General features: G+C 34.3%; 1 long non-coding RNA gene across 1 annotated transcript; it reads right to left on the reverse strand.

The window, feature by feature from the left end:
* Positions 1-335: 335 nt before the first annotated feature.
* LOC119872370 lies at positions 336-16,685 on the reverse strand. The gene is made up of 3 exons (XR_005360467.1): positions 16,044-16,685; positions 12,258-12,332; positions 336-469 (listed from the first exon to the last, which is right to left on the reverse strand). It is a non-coding gene; the product is annotated as an uncharacterized LOC119872370 (long non-coding RNA).
* Between the last annotated feature and the right edge of the window lie 5,396 nt (positions 16,686-22,081).

Genomic DNA, 22,081 nt, shown 5'->3' on the forward strand with positions numbered 1-22,081 from the left:
TAACCTTGCTTGTTTACTCTTCATTAAATATTTTTAGCAAATAGTGGGAAAATGTTTAAGTTTTTAGGTATTAGGCATCTGTCTTTAGTGGGTTATACTTGCATTTTAAATAGTATATCAAAACTGCAAAATACATATAATTATAATATTTAAAAGTATTCATTTTCCCTGTGTTCAAATATGAGTAAATAAATCACATTCTAATTGCAAAACCTCTATCATTTATTAGAATCAAATTTAATCATATTCATATTTTATTATAAAGCCAATTCATTCACTTATAGAAAGGTGTTCATGCTATTAATACTAATTGCTTTTAGATATATTAATATTTCCTTGATTTGATAAAAAGTAATCATTTGCTTGAAGATACTCTGTAAATAAATATTTTAGCAACTTGATCTATAGCTCTGTTCCGGAATTTCCATGTTCCACAGTATGTCTTCAGATTTGCTGCAGTTTATAAAATCTGAAATACAGTGATAGAGATTGTGTATCATTTATATGTCAAAGACATTTAAACGCTAACTCTTGAAAATTTTCTTTCATCTCTAGTACTGATTTCCTGTGAAAAATACTATATTAGAATGAAATACAGGTAGCTGAGTTGTACCACACATCTTTAATATACAGTGAAACCTATTCACTTCTCTCAATAACCTCAATTAGATAAGAAGGTTATGACAACTTGTAGATTTCCTTTTTTTTTTTTTCTTTTTGGCTGAGTGATAGGAAGTAACATAATTTTTTTTTTAAGATTTTACTTACATATTCATGAGAGAGACAGAGAGACAGAGACACAGGCAGAGGGAGAAGCAGGCTCCATGCAGGGAGCCTGACATGGGACTCGATCCCAGGACCCCAGGATCATGCCCTGAACCAAAGGCAGATGCTCAATCACTGAGCCACCAGGCCTCCCGGAAGTAACCGCATTTAACTACCAAAGATTATTAGCATATAGACTGAGGAAGGACTATGGTTTGCTAAAAATTAAATTTTTCTAGTACAACTTTAAAACTTACTCCTGGGTGGACTCCATTCCTTATTTGAGAAAAATGACATTGTCTTTTTAAGTCAGAGTATAATCAGCATATGTATTGCATATCTCCCTTTTTTATACACTTTATGAAAATGAAATATTATGATGACGCTTTTGAGAGCATTATAATTTTCTAAGTTGCAAAGTGAACTGAAAGGAATGGAGGGAGGGAGACCTGCAAGATGACAGGGTGGGAAATGGAAGCGGAGGGGAGAGGTAGGGAAGGAAAATAATCCTGATGCCCCCATAAAGAAACCTGGCCTCCACCGCCTGGTACTCCTGCACATGAGCAGTTGGGCAGTTGGCAGAACCAAGAAGTGATTCACAGACCCTGCAGATTTCAGTCCTGCTCCCAGGAATGGGTTCTGGACCTCCTCAGGAGGAGGAGGAGGAGGAGGCCCTGAGGAGATGAAACTTGGCAGAAGCCAGGTGGAAACTCATTGCATCTGTTTTCATTTCATACTATCACGTATTTTTGATGACTAAATGGAAAAGAAAAAAAAAGTGAAATGCTACCATATGAATTTCTATTAAATATCGTTTTTGCTATCAGTTTTCACACCTGTTATTTGATGCATTTCAGCCAATTGGTATAATTATATATTTTTGCAACCTGTGTCACTCTCCGGAGGCTTATTTATTTCGCAATAAATCCAATTTATTAAAAATTTACTCAGACTTTTTAATATATACCAAATATTTGTTTCCAATATATTTAAATATTTTTCAGTCTGAATCTATAAGGGATTGATAACATGTGGCTGTTTTTAAGTGAAAATGAGTCACTGTTTTCCATGATAATGTCATGACGGTTCTGCGGGCTCCTCAGAAATGTACAGGTCAGCTCATGCGCTTAGATTTGCATAAAATTTCAGGAGGTTTTGAGGTTCCCTGATATCTCTTTTTTAAACCCTCCCAGAAAAAAAATGTAGAAAAAATAAAAAAATAAATAAACCCTCCCAGGTTCTGAAGCTCCATCAAACCTCTATAGCCTATCAGTTGCCTCCAAAATTCGATCATTTGAGTCACACACATATCCATTACATTTTTTTTAGTATTCCCCCACAAGGGTATATTTATATATAATACCATGCAGGATTACTCTCTTAAATATAACATAAACATATATAAAATTGACTTTAAAAGACAAAACAAAGATGCAATGAATAATATTTTACTGTTTCCTTACTGATATGGCTTCACAGTACCTATATGCTTGGGAGTGATTAATAATTAATGATGGTATATTATGTAAAACTGGTGTTTCAAAAAGATTTATTTTTTCTTTTGTTTTTTGGCTAAATTTCTGTCAGATCTGATTAATTCCTGTTTTTTTTGCCTCCTAAAATGGCTTATAGTATGAGTATCGACATCCCACTTTCAAAACCAGCAGTCTAGGTATTATAAAAACACATACACATACATACATACATATTGTATTATTACTATATACCTCATGAAGATGGCTCAGCAACCATTCAAACTTCTGACTGGATGTAAGTCATAGATAGTCTGGCCTAAGCAGGACCACCAGTACCACCGCAGTGGTATATTAAAATAAACCTCAGTGGGATATTAAAATAAAAATACCCTTATGCGTCTATTTCAGTAGACACATATTTTAATTTCTTTAGTCACAGTCAACCTTTAAATAATTTTAAATGCTTCCATCTTGACTTATTTAATATTTCCTAGATCAAGTGTTATAAATGTGCACTTTACTGAAAATATTCAAGATGATTCCTGTACTCCTGTTTCTAAACTCACAAGATATCTTATTTAGATCTTTTCCTTTGACTGCATCTGTTGATAAAAAGAAAGATTAAGAGAGAATATATTGTTAACAAAGACATCCTTTTTTTGAATTTCCCTGCCAAATATTTTTTAATATGCTGAGCAAAGTTTTCTTTTGGGAAAAAAAAAAAAAGCCATTTTATACCATCCATTTCTCAACATTCATTTATTTAAAAATGTACTTGAATGCATATTTTTTTATAAGCTCTCTGCTAGGTACTGTAGATTCCTTTTTCAAAAGTTGATATCTGCTTCCTTCCTTTTTATACTCTCAGTCTGAAATTAATTGAATGAAGGGCACCACCCAAATTTCCTCTGACAGTTTTTTCCTACTGCAAATGCACTTTTCCTAAGTCTGTAGAAAATAAGTAGTGTTTATCAACCTCAAAGAATTACTGAACCATATATAAATGGGCACTAAGAGTCAGTCCCCACCCTTGCAATCTGGTTCTAAAATAAATCCTGGAAATGGTGCTCATTTTATCAGGCAATATGAAAGTTGACATTTCTATAGTTAGTAAGCTTATTCTTTGGTGGTGATAGAAAAGAAAGACTGATCTAATCATTCCAGTATTCCAAATTACATCACAGATAGTGACTCTGAAAATGAAAACATACTTCATAGACCTACTCTGTATGGTTTATATTCTGTACTGTGACAAAGTATTTAAGGAATGAAAATGACAGATGTGAGGTACATTAGCAAAATGAATAGTCACTTCTTCCCACCAGACCAAGCACTTTTATCACAGCAATTTATCAGGAACGAGATAGTGATTTAAGAGGAAACGTTTGAACCACAGTATATATTGCAAAGGAAGTTAGCAAGTTTGAAAATATGACTACAAAACTGGTAAGCATTTCATTACTGATTTTAATATTTTGAAATTAAAGTATCACTTAAAAGATGAAGAAGTGGAAAAATACACAGTTATCAGAATATATCAGGTTAAAGTTAGGGAGGAAGGAAATTTAACTCTGATTCAGTCGGTAATGGCTTGCCTTTCTCACTCTGCATTTGTACGCTCACATTTTGGGGAAGCACTTGGCTGATTTTGTGGGAAGTACTGACTCTCCTCACTGCCTGTTCTCTGCTTCTGCTCAAGAATTTTAGAAGTAAATACAAGTCTAAATTCAAGATCCAAACGCTTAAACAGCAGAGAATTTTCTACTCATTCTATTTTGTTTCATTTCATTGTTCTTATCAATAGCAGTTGACATTCAGGAAGAGTTATTTTAAGGCTACATGTGTTCAAGACGAAGTCTAAAGATAAATATGTATAAAAAATTCTGAGAAATGACAAAATTCCAGAATAGAAACATGCTTTGGTCAAGGGGAAACATTCCATCCCTCAGCCTTTCACTCACTTCATTAGACATAAGTAACCTCCTTGGGTGGTGCAGAAATGAGAAACACACAGCCCAGGCTCTCAGAAGCTCACATTTTGTTGACAAGACCATTAATATTCAGTTTGAATACAGGTTAGACGTGGTATAATAAAAATACATTTAACATGCCATGACAGAAACGTGAACTAAGTCTCCCAATGTGCGAGAAATCCTGAGAGAAGCCTGGCCAGGCCAGGCCAGTGATGCAGGACAGAAAAGGTTCCCCAGAGTGGCATCCAGCCCCACCTCTGCCCAAGCTGGAAGCGATACTTCCATTCCTCGAACAGCATCACATTAGGAATGACTGCATGAAGCCATTCTAGACAACATTAAGGACGAATCTGTAGACAGCAGGGTACTAGAAAAGTTTAGGAAAAACACATAAATGGGCACAAAGGACAGGCATTTCCTCTTTCAGTCTACATGCTATGATGCTCAGAGTTGGTACAGTTCTATTACCCCCTCTAAGAAGGAATAGGAAAGAAAAGTTGGGGGCCAGTGGAGCTGCACACAGTCCAAAGCCCATTAAGTTACATTCGCATTTGCAAACAAAATAACTTTGACAGCTTCACTAAGTGGTCAAGAGAATCCCAGGGTCAATCCCTTGGTATAGATATATGTACCCTAGTTACCTCATCAAAGTCCAGGAGATAGAAATAGAACGGGCTTCGCAGAGTGAGAATCTATTCTTCACTGATCTAGTCCCATCCTTTCACCCTAAGTGATTCACTCCCTTGTGTCTTGATACAAAAGCTTAAATAGCCTTGCGTAGGCTCAGTTATTATTAACTAATGTAAGAATGAATGCATGATATGCACATATTGCGTGATGTAATAACGTGCCAAATGTAGAGAAGGGTAGTTGATGCTTGGGAGAGAAGCAAGGGACCTAGTCAAGGGTACAAATCAAAAGAATGGAAAGAGTGAAAGTAAAGTTAGAATAGAGACCCAGCTTGCCTATTTCACAGTTTTATCTGGCTTCGGTCCTAAATACAATCTTTGAGATAAATTTTATTTCATTCCAGAAGGATAGATTTTATATCTAAAATTACTTCTCTGTTTCCTCATTAGTCAAATCTATTATCAACAGACGGCCAGCTGGAAGAAATCCACAGTAGTATTTGCCGGTCTATTATGAAATAATGATTGCAAATTGCTCCCATTTATTGAAAATTTCTACATGCAAGAAGTGTGCTTGATATGTATTATCTCATTTAATGATCATAGCGAAACTGAGGCTAATGCAGAACTATGAGGCTGATCTTTATGTTCCCCAATAAAACCAAGATTCAGTTACCCAAGGTCACAGAATTTGTAAGCAGCAAAAGTGAGATTCAAACTCAGGCTCTCTGAATACAAAACTCATGCTTTTAAACACTAGCTGTGGATGTATGACTCCTGGGAGGAAACACGTCGGCAATTAGCCAAGGAATGTGGCACCTCTTCACTATGGAGGTCATTATTTCAGTATTGTATTTTTGAGTGTTGAAGTAATCTGTGATGGTGTTTTCTAAATTTTCTTATCATAAAATTTTATCAAATGTCCCTGTCAAGAAATGCTAGCACTAAAAAAAAAAAGAAAGAAAAGAAAAAAAAAGAAATGCTAACATTGCTTTGCTTAACTGAGTACAAACTAAGTATTTGCAATGATTAATAATGCATTTTCAAAAATACTTGAAAACACTCCTGTGACTACTGATTGATAATTTCCTTCCATTTTACACATTTATAAAAATGAGTATCTTTACAGTTATGTTAGGGTAGTAATTTTAACAGCCTCTCTTGAAATTTTATGGGAACCAATGAGTTAATATTCATAAAGCACATTGTAATTCTGAGTTTAAAGGTGCTTAATTTAAAAATATATGGACTCTAATAAAAAGGTCAGATGTGTAATTTATTGAACTAAAAGCAAGTTCTTCTTTATGTGTAATTAATCATGGGCCTTGTATTGACACGGACTGAAAAACAGTGTGGCTCATTGCAATTCAATCTCCCCAGGATAGTTAAATGAGAGAACAAATTGTTCAAGTAACACCAGCCTAAAGAATACAACGGAACCTAACATAAGCATAAATGTCATAATTGCCATCAATTAATATTCACTGGCTGCCTGCTGAGTGGATAGAACTATGATAAATGTTTTAAGAGTTTTAAAGAGAGGGAGAACATGATGGGTCAATGGTATAGGAAAAAATAAGTTGTAAGATATGATTTTAATAGTTCTCTCATTTGCAGCAAGCATTATTCACATGCAACTTCATCCTTTTGTTTAAATTTAATGAATTTTTATTCATTATTTTAAAGAAGAAATATTTGATACAGATGAAAAACCACGAGCAAACATATATGTTATAAAGCATAAAATAGACACCACCGCGCATTATTGTCTATTCCTTCCATATATCTTATTTTTATCTCTCACCCAGAAATAAACACTATCCTGAGTTTTTTAGTATGATTCTCTTGATTTTTATAGTTTTAGCACTTTCCCTGCACAGAAAGTTAGTTTATATTTGGGAGGGAGCCATCAAAATGTCATCACACTAAGACTTAATAATTTGTTTCATTTTCTTGTTTCATTAATTCACTACTGAAAAATATTCCCTTAGGTGAGTAGACTTCAGTTTACTTATCAGTTCTCTTCCCTACAAACTACAAATTCAAGTAGTTTGTTTTTAGTATTTTAGCTTTTGTTTGTTTTTAGTATTACAAACTGAGTTTTAGTATTACTAACTGAGCTGCTATGTACATTTTTGTATCTGTCTCCCATGTCTTATGTGCAAAAGCTTCTCCAATTATACATCAAGAATACAACTGCTAATGGGTAGATTTTGTTTTTCATAAGTGGATACACTAAAATATAAATTTCACTTGTTCTATATCCACACCAGTACTTGATATTGTTAAGCTTCTTGTTGCCAACCTGTACGTGTCCCAACAAAGTTGAGACAATTTTATTTTGGGTTTTTTAAAACTCTCTTGAGATTCTGTTTCCAGTTTAATTGAATCTATAGATCATTTTTATGGAGAAGTGACAGGATTACGTCACTCTATTTAAACATTTTATAAAGACTTAAAAATGTCATAATATTCTCCATATAGGTCTTCCAAATTATATTACACATTTTAGAATACATTGGGTTTTTTGTTGATAGTGTAAAAAGGTATTTTTAATTGGAGCAAAATGTAATCAATTTTTATATATTGATCTTGTATCTAGTCACTTTGTCAATCTATCATTTCTACTAATACATTTGCTATAAAACAGTAAGTATATAATAGCAGCTTTGTTTATTCTTTTTAATCCTAATACATTGTATTTCCTTTTCTTACTTTGTTGGCCAGGCTTTCAGTATAATGTTTTGAAGAAGTGAAAATAAGTCATTTTTATCTTTTTTCCTGATTTTAAAGCAAAGATTCCTAATGTTTCCCAAAATAATGATATCTGCTTTAATCTAAACATTTTTTCTATTATATATTTTCTTTAAAAAATCAAGAATGAGTATTGAATTTTAAGAAATAGTCCTTTTCTATATCTATAGAGGGCACTGTGTTATTTTTTTCTCCTTTAGCCAGCTAATGTGGTCAATTTACTTGAAGATAATCTGAAGTTTTACTCTTGGGCTAACCTCAAACTGGTCTTTTTTTTATACATTGGTGTATCAGACTGTTATTTTTTTGGCATTAGCCTCATTTAGTTTTGGTTCCAATGTTATATAGAGCTTATAGACTAGGCTGCCTCTTTACTCTTATTCTCTAAATCTTTGCATAAGATTAATTAAAATGATATGTTCCTTGAAAATTTGATAAAACTCATCTACAAAATTCTCCAAAAATTCTCCAAAATTTTCGCATCAACATAATTTTGCTCCAGAGGCTGCATCTACTAGAATTCTCTGTCCACGAGAAGTCCTGCATTTTATATCTTTTGCCTTGCATTGGCAGGTTTTAGTCTTTCCCTTCTTCCAATTTCAAAAGTTCTGAGAAAGGTCTTTAATTGGATCATGTTACCCTCCACTCAACTATGGTTAGGGTGACAGGACCTATAGAAACATGACTGCTCCCATTCTCACATAGAAAATGGCCAAAGTTCTGGGGAGACAGAAGCATTGAACTAGGATAAATATCTGAATAACAGGAAAAATGCCAGACTCAGAAGAAATATTTTCCTTTTACAAATGGAGTTCTGTGTGTAGTAAAGAATTTTCTTTGCTCAAAGAGAAGTCTGACCTTTGCCCTTGATTCCAGGGAGATACTCCCTAAGATCTTAGACATTCTTGCCTGATAAAAGGATATATATATATATGTATATTTTATGTGAAAGCTTGAGCCACATCAAGCAGTCTATGTTAACAATATGATGTATGGTAGGGACTTCGGGTTATGCAGTATCAACTTGACAACCAAAAAACTGGAGAGTAAATTCAGTCACATAGGCAGCCAACCATCCCATGTGACCAAACACCAATAAATCCTTTGGACACTAAGGCTTGTGTGAACTTTCCTCTTTGCCAATACTCTGCATATTTTCATAGCATTGCTAGGAGGAGTTAACACTATCCCTGACTTCTTTGGGAGAGGACAACTAGAAGCTTCACATAGAAAACTCTCCCGGACTCAGTCTCACATGTCTCTTCCCTTTGACTGATTCTAAGCTGTGTCCTTTATAAACTATAACTGTGAATTTAACAGCTTTCAATGAGTTCTGTGAATCCTTTTAGTAAATTATCAAACCTGAGGGTGATCTAGGGAACCCCTGAAGTCTGCAGGTGATGTCAGAAATGAGAGTGGTCTTGTGGACTGTTTCATAACTTTGTTAATGGCAAAAATGTGTCTGCCTGATGCCCTGTTCTATTAGGTGAAGTGTCCTTTCAGAAAATGCCTTGGTCCCTAATACAAAGAAATTTGTAGCAGGAAGCCCCCTGGCAAGGCCACTAACATACTCAATTTTCTACATTGCATCCAATTCATGCTTCTATATATGTAAATCAGTACACATATTTTATATCTATGTATGTGTACCTGTATACATCTACACATACATATCAATATAATTGCTTGTTTCATGATCTCTCCTCCTAGACTGTGAACTCCAGAAAGCAATGATCTTGTCTCTTTTAATCATTCACAGGGTCTTTATTCATTTACTATTCAAATTTAATGGATTTACTGATTCATTAATTGATTTAACCATTCTATGAATATTTATTGAGTGTTGGTTATATACCAGGTCCTGTTCCACATGCAGTGGGTCCAACAGTAAAGAGTCCCAATTTAGGATGTAGAAAAGAGTGATAAATTTAGGGGTGTGGTTCAGTAGTCAGGAAGGGTCTCATTTATAAGGTGTTGTTTCAGCATTAGACTGAAGGGCATAAGCAATGTATCCGTGCTGAGAGATCGACAAAGCCATGTGAAAACTAGGAGGAAAACATTTTCAAGTGCGGGACTTGTCAGAATAAGTTCCCAAATGAGGCCCGTGTTTTAAGAGTTGACTGGTAGAGAGGGAGAGAGAAATTATAGAAGGTAATGTTAGGTAAAAATGAGTACAGATCATATAAAGCCCTATGTGTCAGTGGAAGAACTTTGGCTTCGATTCTGAATGAACATAGATTGTCATTCGATGGTTTTGAGCAGAGGAATGTCATTATTGAAGTAATATTTTTAAAAAATCACTCTGGCTCCTCTTGAGTACTGATTATGTGAAGGCCAAAGATGAGAATAGAAAGTCCAATTAAGAAACTTATGGAGGGATCCCTGGGTGGCGCAGCGGTTTGGCGCCTGCCTTTGGCCCAGGGCGCGATCCTGGAGACCCGGGATCGAATCCCACATCAGGCCTCCCAGTGCATGGAGCCTGCTTCTCCCTCTGCCTGTGTCTCTGCCTCTCTCTCTGTGTGACTATTATAAATAAATAAAAAAAAAAATTAAAAAAAAAAAAAGAAACTTATGGAGAAATCCAGGAGAGATATGATGGTGGCTTGGGCCATGGTCAAGGTGGTGGTGGCTGTGAGAAGTAAAATGATTCTAGATGGATTCTGAAGGTAGAGCTCACAGAATTTACTGATAAGTTAGATGTTGGGTGAGAGAGAGAAGAGTCAAAGGTGATCCTGAGGCTTGTCTCAAGTAACAGTTAGGATGGAATTATCCTTAACTCAAATGTAGAAGTAGACACAATTTCAGATTTGTTCTCTTTGAGAAGTAGAGGAGGAAAAGAGAGGAAGTTTAGACATTTCAATGGTGTATCTAAGACAGTAGTAGTTCTAGGTGCTGGTGATACAGTTTAAATATGGCAAGAATAAACAACAAAGACATGAGCTTCATCAAGCTTCAACTGGTTTACTGTTACATCATCATTACCTTGCATAGTGCATTGCTATTAGGTGCTCAATAAATATTCAAGACATGAAGGAACAAGTGTTTTACTATGAACATCTAAAACTTGCCATGATTTTGCCTCTATGGGAGTTGTGCAGCAATCACATTGAAGGATAGGGCCAGGAATTTCCTTAGAATGCAACTCCAGATATACTCAGTTCTGACCTCTATCCACTAAGCAACTTGCTTCCTGTAACATGTTTGATTTTGAACAGTAATATTCTTGTGAGTCAGTTAGGATGTTAGCCAGAAAGCAGACCTCCCAGTAAGTAAGTGAGTTAAGTTGAACATAGTTTAATCTAATAGAATACCAGGTGATTTTTGTGTAGAAACAACTCTAATTTTTCCATAATTGATATTCATGTTTTTCTGACAAAAACTGGCCAAGGTCTTTGGCTACTTCTGAAGACCACTTCTGGAAAGAGGAAGTTTGTTTTCCTGTTGCTTTGACAGGAAGAAGCAGATCTACTTCACCAAAATGCAATACCCAATTATTAGGACACAAGCTAAAAATGATGGCTAAGCTAGTATACGGTGCTCGTTAAGGTTACGTATTTATATACACAAAGTTATGTGCGTGTTTACATATGTGTCTCTACATACTAAGTTTGCAGTGCTAAACAAATCTCTTAAGGGTTGCTGGCAAACCACTTTCACAACATTGATATGGCAGGTGTAACCGCGGGCCATCAGATGAGATCCAGAACCCACCACGCACCAGTTGATGGCACTGAACACATTCTAGTCTTGCTAAGCCTCAGATCTTTATTTCTAAAATGGTAATGAACGTTTAGCTTATGGAGTTATCTCAAACTTTACATGAATTTATATGCACTAGATGCTTTAAAGTGGTTGGTGCATAAAAACATTTACTACATGGTGCTTATTATTGTTAATAAGATTGTGTATGTAATTTTGTATCTTTCTGTTCTTCTGTTTTTTTTACTTTTTACTAATTATGCCATATTAATTCTCCATGTGGTTGAATAGTCTTCATAGGTAATATTTAAAATGCTGTTTGCAATATCCCTGGTGTTCAGTTCTTTTGGCATTCAAGGCTGTTTTTAAAAATTAATACACTGGTCTGTTTTTTTTTTTCACATTATGTCATCACACTGGCATTTTAAAAATCTGAAATCTGTATCATTATTTTATTCAGATGAAAATCACTGACTCTATGATATGGTTAATGTGAAAAACAAATCAATTACTAATCTATAAGCGTAGTTGGTTCTGTGCCAGTGGATCTAAATAGGCAAATGTATTGTGATTTTGCAACTCTTTTTCAAGAACAATTCTTAGTCTACTTCAAAGACATTGCAAATAAATGGAATACAAACATAGCAGTATTGAAATTGTTATACAGTTAAGTATGCCTCAAAATTTCCATTTATTCATGATAAAATTTATAAAACGACAAATCAGGAAACTGTTCATTATACCAAAAACAAAATATACAGCTTGCCGTCAATAAAAAGTTTGTAGTGTCGGAAAAAAAAAAAAAAAAACTCTAAAATATTATTTTAAATGATCTTCTTAAAGCAGTCAACTAAGGGTTGTATTACTTGAAGATGAAAGAGTTAGAATAAAATTCTTAAAGCTGTCAACTAAGGGTGGTATATGTTTGAAGATAAAAGATTTAGAATAAAATTTGGACTTACTTTATAGCCTGTCTCTGCATCATTCTCTTGACTTGTGTAGAGTCAGAATAAGCTTCTTCAGCAGCAGGGAACAATCTGCACAAAAATATACTCATGAGTTAACATTGACAGTATTGACACTCTTAAAATTTTGCTTTTAAAGAGACATCAAATATTTTGCTTTCGATATTTTATAATCAATTCTTTTTACTTTATATTCTTTTTGGCTCACTGAAAATACTTTATTATGTTAATGAATATTTGAATAGAAAGTATAAATTTACAATTCTGCTCCATGACTTATAATATAGTTATAATTTATTGCACTTGAAATGTATCATGTATTTAGTCTCATTTTATTTTATGAATTCAAAACTTTTTTAATAAATGAATGGGACTTATATCAGCACCTTGAAATTAACCAAAAAAATACCAAAATATCTATTTTACTCTACTATTACCATCACTAATTTTATATGACCTTATATGAACATAGCAATGACCAGTTGTGGCATGGTTTCTTTAATTATTTCCTTTCTGTTGAGTTTTTAAAGTATTTCCAATATTTGAATGCTACAGTCAAATACTTTAGTGCATAAAACTTGTCAACATCTAAGGGTGTTTGTTTCTTTCTTTTATTTTTTATTTTTATTATTTTTTTTTTTTTTGGTGTATACATGAAGAATGGGAACTGCTTAGTCGAAAAGAGAATAGTTTGAAGGCTGTTGATAAACACTAAGAAATTGCTCTCCAAATCAATTTAAGTGTTTGTTTTTGTTTTGTTTGTTTGTTTAACTAATTAACAATTGCAGAGAATTTGCAGGAGTAGGCCACCTGTGTCAAGGCATTCTAGGCATTGTTGCTATAACAATGTTCCCATAATAGACTTTCATAGTGGGCAGCAATGAGTAAGCCTAGGATAGGACTAAAAATTACTTATCTATAGCTGCACTAGTCAAGGTTTGTCCCTGAGGGAACTTACTGCCTAATGTGGTGCATTCTACATTAAAACAACACAGAGGCAAACCACATAAGAATCAAAATAGAGAAATAAAGTCAAGGAGACATAGAGAATGAGGAAATTAAATTCTGTTAACAATCAGAAAGCGCACAGGAAACGGTGGCCCTCGTTACACATGTGCACTCATAATGTGGAAAGACTTTTAGATTATTCTTACTTTGTTCCTTACTAGACCTTTAGATTGAGTCTCTATTTTGTTTCTAACTGAAAAATGTACTTCAAATTTTTCTTCATGTTCTCCCCCAAATTTATTTTTTGATCAATCATATCAATATCAACACATTTCTAAGATACTATGAATTGTAAAATAAAAGATCATGCAAAATCAATGTTGATATATAGCAAAAGACAATGTGCTTGGTAAAAACTGCAAAGAGACTTCTTGTAAAGATTTAAATGTTATCTTTTTTTTTTTTTTTGCTTTTCTATGAAAAACCAGTAAGCTAACATTATCTAATAATTGCATTTGAGAGGAAAACCAGAACTGACAATTTTACTGATAAAGCTATTATTTCTAAGTATTTCACTTAAGATGTCAACTACTTAGAAACCAAAAGTCTTTATCAATAAGCCACATTTGCTTCACTCAAAGCTGAGGATTGTGTTACAAAAACACTGTGTGATAGTTATAAATTAATAAAAATTCCCATTATCACTTACAGCATGCTGGGATGCTTTTTTCATGTTACTCTGATAAATACCATCTTATTTTTTAATGACTGTCTTCATAATCTATAAAAGGCACCATGTCAGCTCTCTAGAAATGTTTCAGCAACCCTCTGATTGAACAAAATCCTTATGGATTTCTTTGAAATCTTGAAGGTTTGTCATTATTTTTAATAGACTAAGCAGAACACTCAAAGGATAAAGTCACAAACAGTTAAATCAGTTGGATCTGGACTTGCTACACTGAGGGACGTTCATGTACCATTCACGTTTTAATCAAGGAGGATCTCTTTAATTTAATTTACAATTTGTCAACATGCTCTAAGAATTAGGATGAAGAGAGATAGTACAGTGAAGTGAAAATCCCATAATAAGTATTGAGAAAACATTTATTTTCCCTATCTGTTTCAGTTTCTGGACCCAACATATTGGTGAAAAAAATAATATGAAAATAAATATTCTAATTTTGAGTATTTCTGTTGTACTTTGGTATGAAAATAAGTACTTTTAAAGTTGCTATATTTGTGTCAATACAAACATATATACACAGATACATATACGTGTGTATACGTATGTATACCAGAGATTAGAGAATTAAATACACATATACACACATACACATATTCATATGTGTATTTAATTCTCTAACTTTTGGTTCAAGGCCCCCTGTCTTATCCTAAATGTTACTTCCTGCCAGAACCTCTGACTTCCTTTGCTGACAGTCTCTGATCATCACCAACGAAGAGTCAAAAACAAATTAGGGGGAGACCCAACATTATGTTGGTGCAAAGAATACACTTGCAGACTGCCCTGGTAGCCCTGACTTCATCCTGGTGTATCAAAACTGTCCTCATCTCCAGCTCTCTCAAATCCAACATTGATAGTTTTGAAAACATTATCAATTGGGATTACATCTATTTATACTTAAGAGTAAATCCCAAAACAACACTGGCTCACATAAGAGAAAGAGGAGGTTATTTTTCTCACATTAAGGACTAGGAGTAGCCAATTTTGCCAGTTCTGGAGGTAGCTTTGGCTCCACAGTCCTCAAGGATGACTCTGGTTTACCACTCTACCATCACCAGGCTGCAGCTCTTTCTCTTAGCCCAAGATAACTGCTAGAGTTCTGATTTTGACCACAGGATTAAGCAACAGGATAGAAGTGAGGAGGAAAAAATTAGTCTATTGAAAGAAGGTTTCTAAAAGCAAAATCCAAAGCTGTGCTGATACTTCGATAGTCAGAACTTAGTCTCAGCAGTCCCAGTTGCAAAAGAACTTAAAAAAACGCATTTTTTATTTTGGTGGTCCAAGTTCACAGCCTCAAGTACAGGATACCATTGTTGGGAAAGATGGAAAAAAAATATCTCTAGGGAAGCAACCAGCAATCCCTGCCACACCCTCATGACAGTCTACAATCTTCATACAACTACTGACAATTGTTTCTTTGGATTAAGTGTTTGCTTTATCCTTGCTTGACTGAAGCATTATTGAAGTCAATAACATGTCATGTCAAGTTTTGTACTATGAAAATCAGGACTGCCTAAAAGTTAACCTGAGAATCCATTTTGGGTTGCTTAGCAAGAGATCGTAAATTAGAGATTCTCTTTCTCCCATCAGAAGGCGATTTTCTTTCCCACCCCAGCCGCCAATAGGAGGAGTTAACAACCTCTGAAAACCCCTACAGTCTCTGATGTTAGCTAGTTATTACCTAAATTCAGGTTACTTCGGCTCCCAGGAGTCTGCTACCCTCTGAAAAAGCTACTTTCTTAGGGTTACTTATAAGAGGGGAGAACGAAGGTCCAAGTCTGCTTTACTAGGATCCAAACTCCCACGGTGTGTCCTGCAAAGCACCTATCTAGGTAAATTCACAAGCCCATGTTTGACAATAAACAAGATGGCATACATCCTCTCCATGAGGAGAGAGCTACTAGTCCAGGCCCCTCCTCTGTACATGAAGTACAAATGTCCCTTCCAGTGGAGATGGCCCTGTTTTCCCTTTTGGTGGGATGAGTAGGACAACAATCCTGTCAGTCATAGAGGAAGAAATTATCAGTTAATTTGTTTGACAGGAAGTCTGTATTTTGATATCAGATGTTGACAAGAGTTTTCTGGGCAAGTACCTGGGTAGCTTGTGGCCCTGTGGGAAGCCAGGTTAGATACTGATGAAGATAGTAGAGGGGAATCTTCAAGTCCCACTTGTTCATTGTCCAGGAAATCCAGAATTAGCCTGTAGGATGATTTAGGAATATTTCTTCTTGTCACGGTATAATTTTGAATCTTCAGGGTCACAGAGAATATGATAAAAACAAGCACTTGGTAATGTTGCCTGGAGAATTAATGAATGAATAGAGGATATCTAGTGTTATACATGAAAGCGACATTGAGAAATACATTAATATCTAAATTATTTGTTATTTTCATTAAATAGGGGGAAAGTCACCTTTATGTAGATACTGCTTACCTGTCAGTATGTGTTTTCTCAAGAAAGGTCTAAGCTTTCGATGATGCTACCAAGGGAAATACAGAGTAAGGCCTAAGGGAGTAATGTAAAGAACTTTTGTCTTAGGAATTGCTCAACATAATGGAACAAGCTTCCATTCTGTTATTTTTAACTTCCTGTATTTCTTTCAATCTGATTCCAATCATCTAATTAGAATAGTTTCTTTTAGTCATAAAAGAAAAAAATATTTATTATAAAACAATATCTCTCAGAATTAGAGAGACAAATAGGTCATTGCAGCCAGTTTGAAGACACATGAAAAAGAGGAAAACCAGGCATGGCCTCCCTGTTCTGATGTGAAGATCAGGCCAAGTAGACAAAGCAATGCCTTTGGCTTTAGGAGATAAAGAGGCTTGATATCCCTTGGGCATATGAAGCCACTGGAAGCCAATAAGGGTGGAACCGTGATAAAGAGCACCGTTCTCAAGATACAGCAGGGCACTTCCAAAATATATCCTACTCTTTAGTTCCTGGTATCGTAGTTCATTATTGGACACATTACATGGACTATTGCTTTCGTTGGGTAATATTTGGAGATGATTCAGTGCTAGAGTGATACGACATTCTAGTAACAGATTACTGGGTTGATAATATACATTAAATACATAATATACATTAAAAGTTACATCTGGGCAAGTTATTTTACCATAGCTACATTTCCTCAGTGCTATGTAGCACTCAACATGAACCAGGAAGCTAGGTTTTAAAGATTCTGATAAGAATAGATTATTTTGACCCGATGTCTCTCAGTAAATTTTTTGCACAAAGTATCGCACTTTAAATTCAAGGATAACTCTTTGTTAGACTCAAGCATTTTCTGATGACAGAGCTGTAGAATTAATCCATTTTGTTGACAGCCTTATAAGTCCTTTAGGAAAAAATAAAACAAAAAGCAAAAGCCATTCTATTGGCAAGGATAGTAGGGAAATGGAACAAAATTAGTGTATTTGCAGGACAACCTCTAAGACCATAATCATATGGTTCCTCTCAAATGCTATAGTAATGGACCACTGAACAATGTAAACAAGACATATCACTTAAAAATTGTACACATCAACCTTAACAATCTTAGAACTGAAAGTATAAACAACGCATATTAATTTCAGCCTTCAAAAACCAAAAGAAAGCAGTCAACAGAGGATTCACAATTTTAAAGTGATATGCATTATATAAAGTTTTCAAAGTACTTTCTTATAAGTACAAATAAAACTTTATTCTCACAAATATGAGGGGACTGAGGGACATATTTAGAAGATACATTGCTAATGATAAAATACTAAAATAATTAAATATAACTTTTTTTTATTTTTTATTTATTTATGATAGTCACAGAGAGAGAGAGAGAGAGAGAGAGAGAGACAGGCAGAGACACAGGCAGAGGGAGAAGCAGGCTCCATGCACCGGGAGCCCGACGTGGGATTCGATCCCGGGTCTCCAGGATCGCGCCCTGGGCCAAAGGCAGGCGCCAAACCACTGCGCCACCAAGGGAACCCTAAATTGATTAAATATAAAATGAAGAATAATTATAAAAAAGAAATCTGGTCAATAGTAGAAAATAATGTAATAGAAATAAAATAAAAACTACTTAAGACAGTGTTGATTATGTACCTTTTCTTTTTTAAGAGAGGAAGTGCCTACATAAAGGAAAATGGTAACTACTTACATTGGAACCTTATTTTTATCTTCTGATCTAATTAGACAAAATGAGAAAACACATTAAAATAAAATCCCAACCTCAAGATTAAAGGGTCAATTATGTTGATAATAATTTAACTGCAACTTCTATCTTTCACAGCCAAGCAATTTCACACCTAAACAATGTTATTACAATTATACTTTAGAATTCTTTTCATTTACACTTTTCATTGTAAATATATATATTTATATAAGGAAAGTTACTTATAGATAACCTGAATATCTCCTAATGAAAAACACCCCTCTTCATTTATCCAGTGTTCTGGGCTCAGTAACTACCTTTGTCACAAAAATAAGATAATGTGAAAATTTTCTGCATATCATTATTCTTCATGCCTTAGCTAACTTTGTTATTTCAGAAACAAGATTCACTTTCAAAAGACATTATTTCAGATAATTTTTCCCTCTCCAGAATTTTTTTTTTTTTTTTAGATTTTATTTATTCATTCATGAGAGACACAGAGAGAGGCAGAGACACAGGCAGGTGGAAAAGCAGGCTCCATGCAGGGAGCCTGATGTGGAACTCAATCCCAGGACCCCAGGATCATGCCCTAAGCCAAAGGCAGACACTCAAATGCTGAGCCACCCAGGTGTCCCACCAGAAGTTAATTCATAGAAAGGAATGTTTAGGGCACCTGGGTCGCTGAGTAGGTTAGTTAAGCTTCAGCCTTCAGCTCAGGTCATGATCCCAGAATCCTGAGATGGAGCCCAGGGCTTCTTGCTCAGCCAGAAGTCTTCTTCTCTCTCCCCCTCTGTCCCTCCTCCTGCTCATGCTCTCTCTCTCTCTTCTTTTCTCTCTCTCTCAAATAAATAAATAATCTTAAAAAAAGAAATATGTTTAGAATTACCACCAAAACCAATCATCATTCTAGATTTTCATCATTTTCTTGTAAGTCACTGGGTAAAACAGCTGTGTCTATGAAATTTCATATGACAAAGAAATCTATTTTTATTATCAATTCAAAAATGTGATTATGTTACTAGAAAGAGTAGTGGTAGTATTTGGTTTAATTAAATTTAGAAAATTAACAACTATTTAAGTATTTGGGGGTGTCTGGCTGGCTCAGTCCATAAATCTTGCAATTTTTGATCTCAGGGTTGCAAGTTTGAGTTCCAGATTGGATGTAGAGATTACTTAAAACAATAAAGTCTTTAGAAAAGTAAAGAATTTGGGAAGAGAAAGTAGTGCAACTGGTTTGTGAATAATTTTTAAGATACATATAAGAACCAAACACTATTTCTTAGCTCTTGTTAAACAATGTTAATTCATGAGTTGTGTATCAATGATACCTTTTTGTCATCATGACTCTAAAGGGAATAAATGATTACCTCTAAATTTGCCTAATTATTTCTGTTTAGGCAAAATTATATTAGCAATTGGTTGAAGATAGTATTATTCATATTCACTTATGGTTATAGACAGAAAAAATGGTGAAAACTCATGACCTGCTCTGCACCTTTAATAAAAAAGTTCTAAAAATGACATAAATTCAAATAATTATAAGCTAGTGAATTTTATTTAGAGTTTGAAATAGCTCTCTATTTTTAAGCCAATCCTTTCTCATAGAAGGCTATTAATAAAACAGATTATAATAAGAAAATTAAATCTTGTCTGAGATTAAAGATTTGTGACAAAGTAGAAAGTAAAGAGTAAGAATAAAAAGATAATTCTCAAAGTGGTAGGAAGTTAATAATGATGTTCCCTGGAGATTTGAACAAGAGACTTGTATCTTCAATATGCGTATTAATAATAATGGATGATCATGAATAACAAGCAGCTAAAATATGCTGACAGTACATAATTACAATATTTAATTTTCCTAAAAAAATTTGAGCCATTGTGGAGAATTGTAAAAAGGCATAATAAACTAGTGATTGAAGAACATAAAGTATGTGAAGTATGATACATTACATGCCTAAAGAAATAATTTAAATTACTTACACATCCTGATGGATTCTGTAACTTCTTAGGATCTTAATTTGAACAACCCAGTGAAGAAGAGCGATCAACTATGATTAAATCAATATTACAACATGTTAAAAGCATAGCTAAAAAGTGTAGCAATGTTAAATAGAAGATGATTTTAGCACGGTTTCTACTTTAGAAGTGCCACCCTTTTTAAAAAAATATAGTGTCAGTTTAATATTTTTGTAATGTGGAAAAGGTCCAAAGGAAAATTTATTAATAAAATATTTAGAGGTCAGTTATAAGGCAAACAATTAGTATAATACACATGCTTTCTTTTTTTTTTTTTTAATGTATCAATGCCTTGCTTAAAAATATCAGTTCCAAAGTGTTGGAGGTAATTTATAAATTTATAAATCTTTAATAATAGGAATTATAGGAGAGAAAGAATCATAAAAAAACAGGGACATTTTCAAATATTAAACAGAATAATTGAAGGATTTAGTGAGTTTTCTGAAGGTCACAAAACAATTGAATGACCAGGCTGAGATCTCCTTCCTTCTAGTCAACATTGAAAATTACCAGATGCTCTTTGCATCCTCTTCCACGAAAAAAATTAGTAGCATAAAGCCAGTCAAGCGTTGCTATTCATAGCTTTAGAAACTCAATTTTTAAATCGTTCTTTTAAACTCTAACTTGTGTTTTCTAATTACGGGGTTAAGTTATTAAAAATGCCTACATGGAAATGCACATTAAACCATTAAAATTAAAAAAAAACACAAAAGCAAAAACAAAAATAATAAAATAAACCACTAAAATTATTATTTGATATAAAATGTTGACAGACAATAAATAGACTCAGTACATATTAGAAAGACACAGGTTTCCAGATAGCTAAGTTTGAAAATTATAGCATCTCCTATACCAAATACTTAATATTATCAGATGAATAGGAGACAAAAAGCCAGAGTTCCCTACTGTTTGAGAACCATTAATTACCAATAACTAAGGGTTTTCCTGGCATTTCTTTAAATATAAATTCAAGATATTTAGATTATATTGCAATAACATGAAATATACCTGGAAATCTTTTGAGGTAAACAATTTCCACCTGATCTCCAAAAATAAAGATTTCCATTTGTGATAAATCTTACTGTGCGTTGTTCTAGACATTTATGAATTTATTCATTCATTTAATGAGCACGTATGCCTATCATTCTCAAATTACCCTCTGAGGAGTCATGGAGGGAAGGGAAAAAAAATAGCAAAACTACATTTCTTACCTTCAAGTTCTAAGATACGAGGCCTAAGAAGCCTTATCAGAAAAGTCCACCTTGTGGAAATTCAATCCTTACCCATTCAGTGGAAGCTGATGTCTCATTTTGATAAAGCTTTTCTTGGTTTCAATATTGCAAATGTTGCCATTGGATTACTCTTCCCATCCTTACACATAACTCAATTTTCTGCTTTTCACCTTTCTACAATTCTTTTTTGTCAAGTATATGTTGTTAATGCTGGGACTAAAAAAGTAACCGGAGGTGGGCAAATGGGGGCAATCTGCTTGGTACATTGTAATCCTATTGAGAAGCCTATGGGAACAGAGATGATACGAAAGAATAGGGAACTACCTAAATTAACAAAATGGCGACAAAGTCTCCTTAAGTTGAGAAAGTCAAATGACATTTAAAGACGATATTTGGCATATGGTCACAGAGCTGGTCAAACGCTTAGAACCCAATCACACTATTAACACTCAGGGAAGGGATTAGGAAATCTCACAGAGACCTCATGAAGGAGGTCCAGGAGCAGCACACGTTCTTTGTGCCAGGCTCTGTGAGCATCATAAATACATCCTTGGAGAAGACCTTTATTTCAGTTGTGCACTTATTTTCTGTATTTTGATGTGTTGAGTATTAAAAAGTATGGAAGGCCTGACAGTTCTCACATATATATGAATGATCTTAGCAACTGTGATCTAATGTGACCTGCACAGTTATTTCATGTTAAAATGGGTGAGCTCTTCCCCAAAGAGGTTAAGGAATCCATTGATGATAGAA

This window comes from Canis lupus, chromosome 6 (genome assembly GCF_011100685.1).
Source record: "Canis lupus familiaris isolate Mischka breed German Shepherd chromosome 6, alternate assembly UU_Cfam_GSD_1.0, whole genome shotgun sequence".
Classification (NCBI taxonomy): domain Eukaryota; kingdom Metazoa; phylum Chordata; class Mammalia; order Carnivora; family Canidae; genus Canis; species Canis lupus.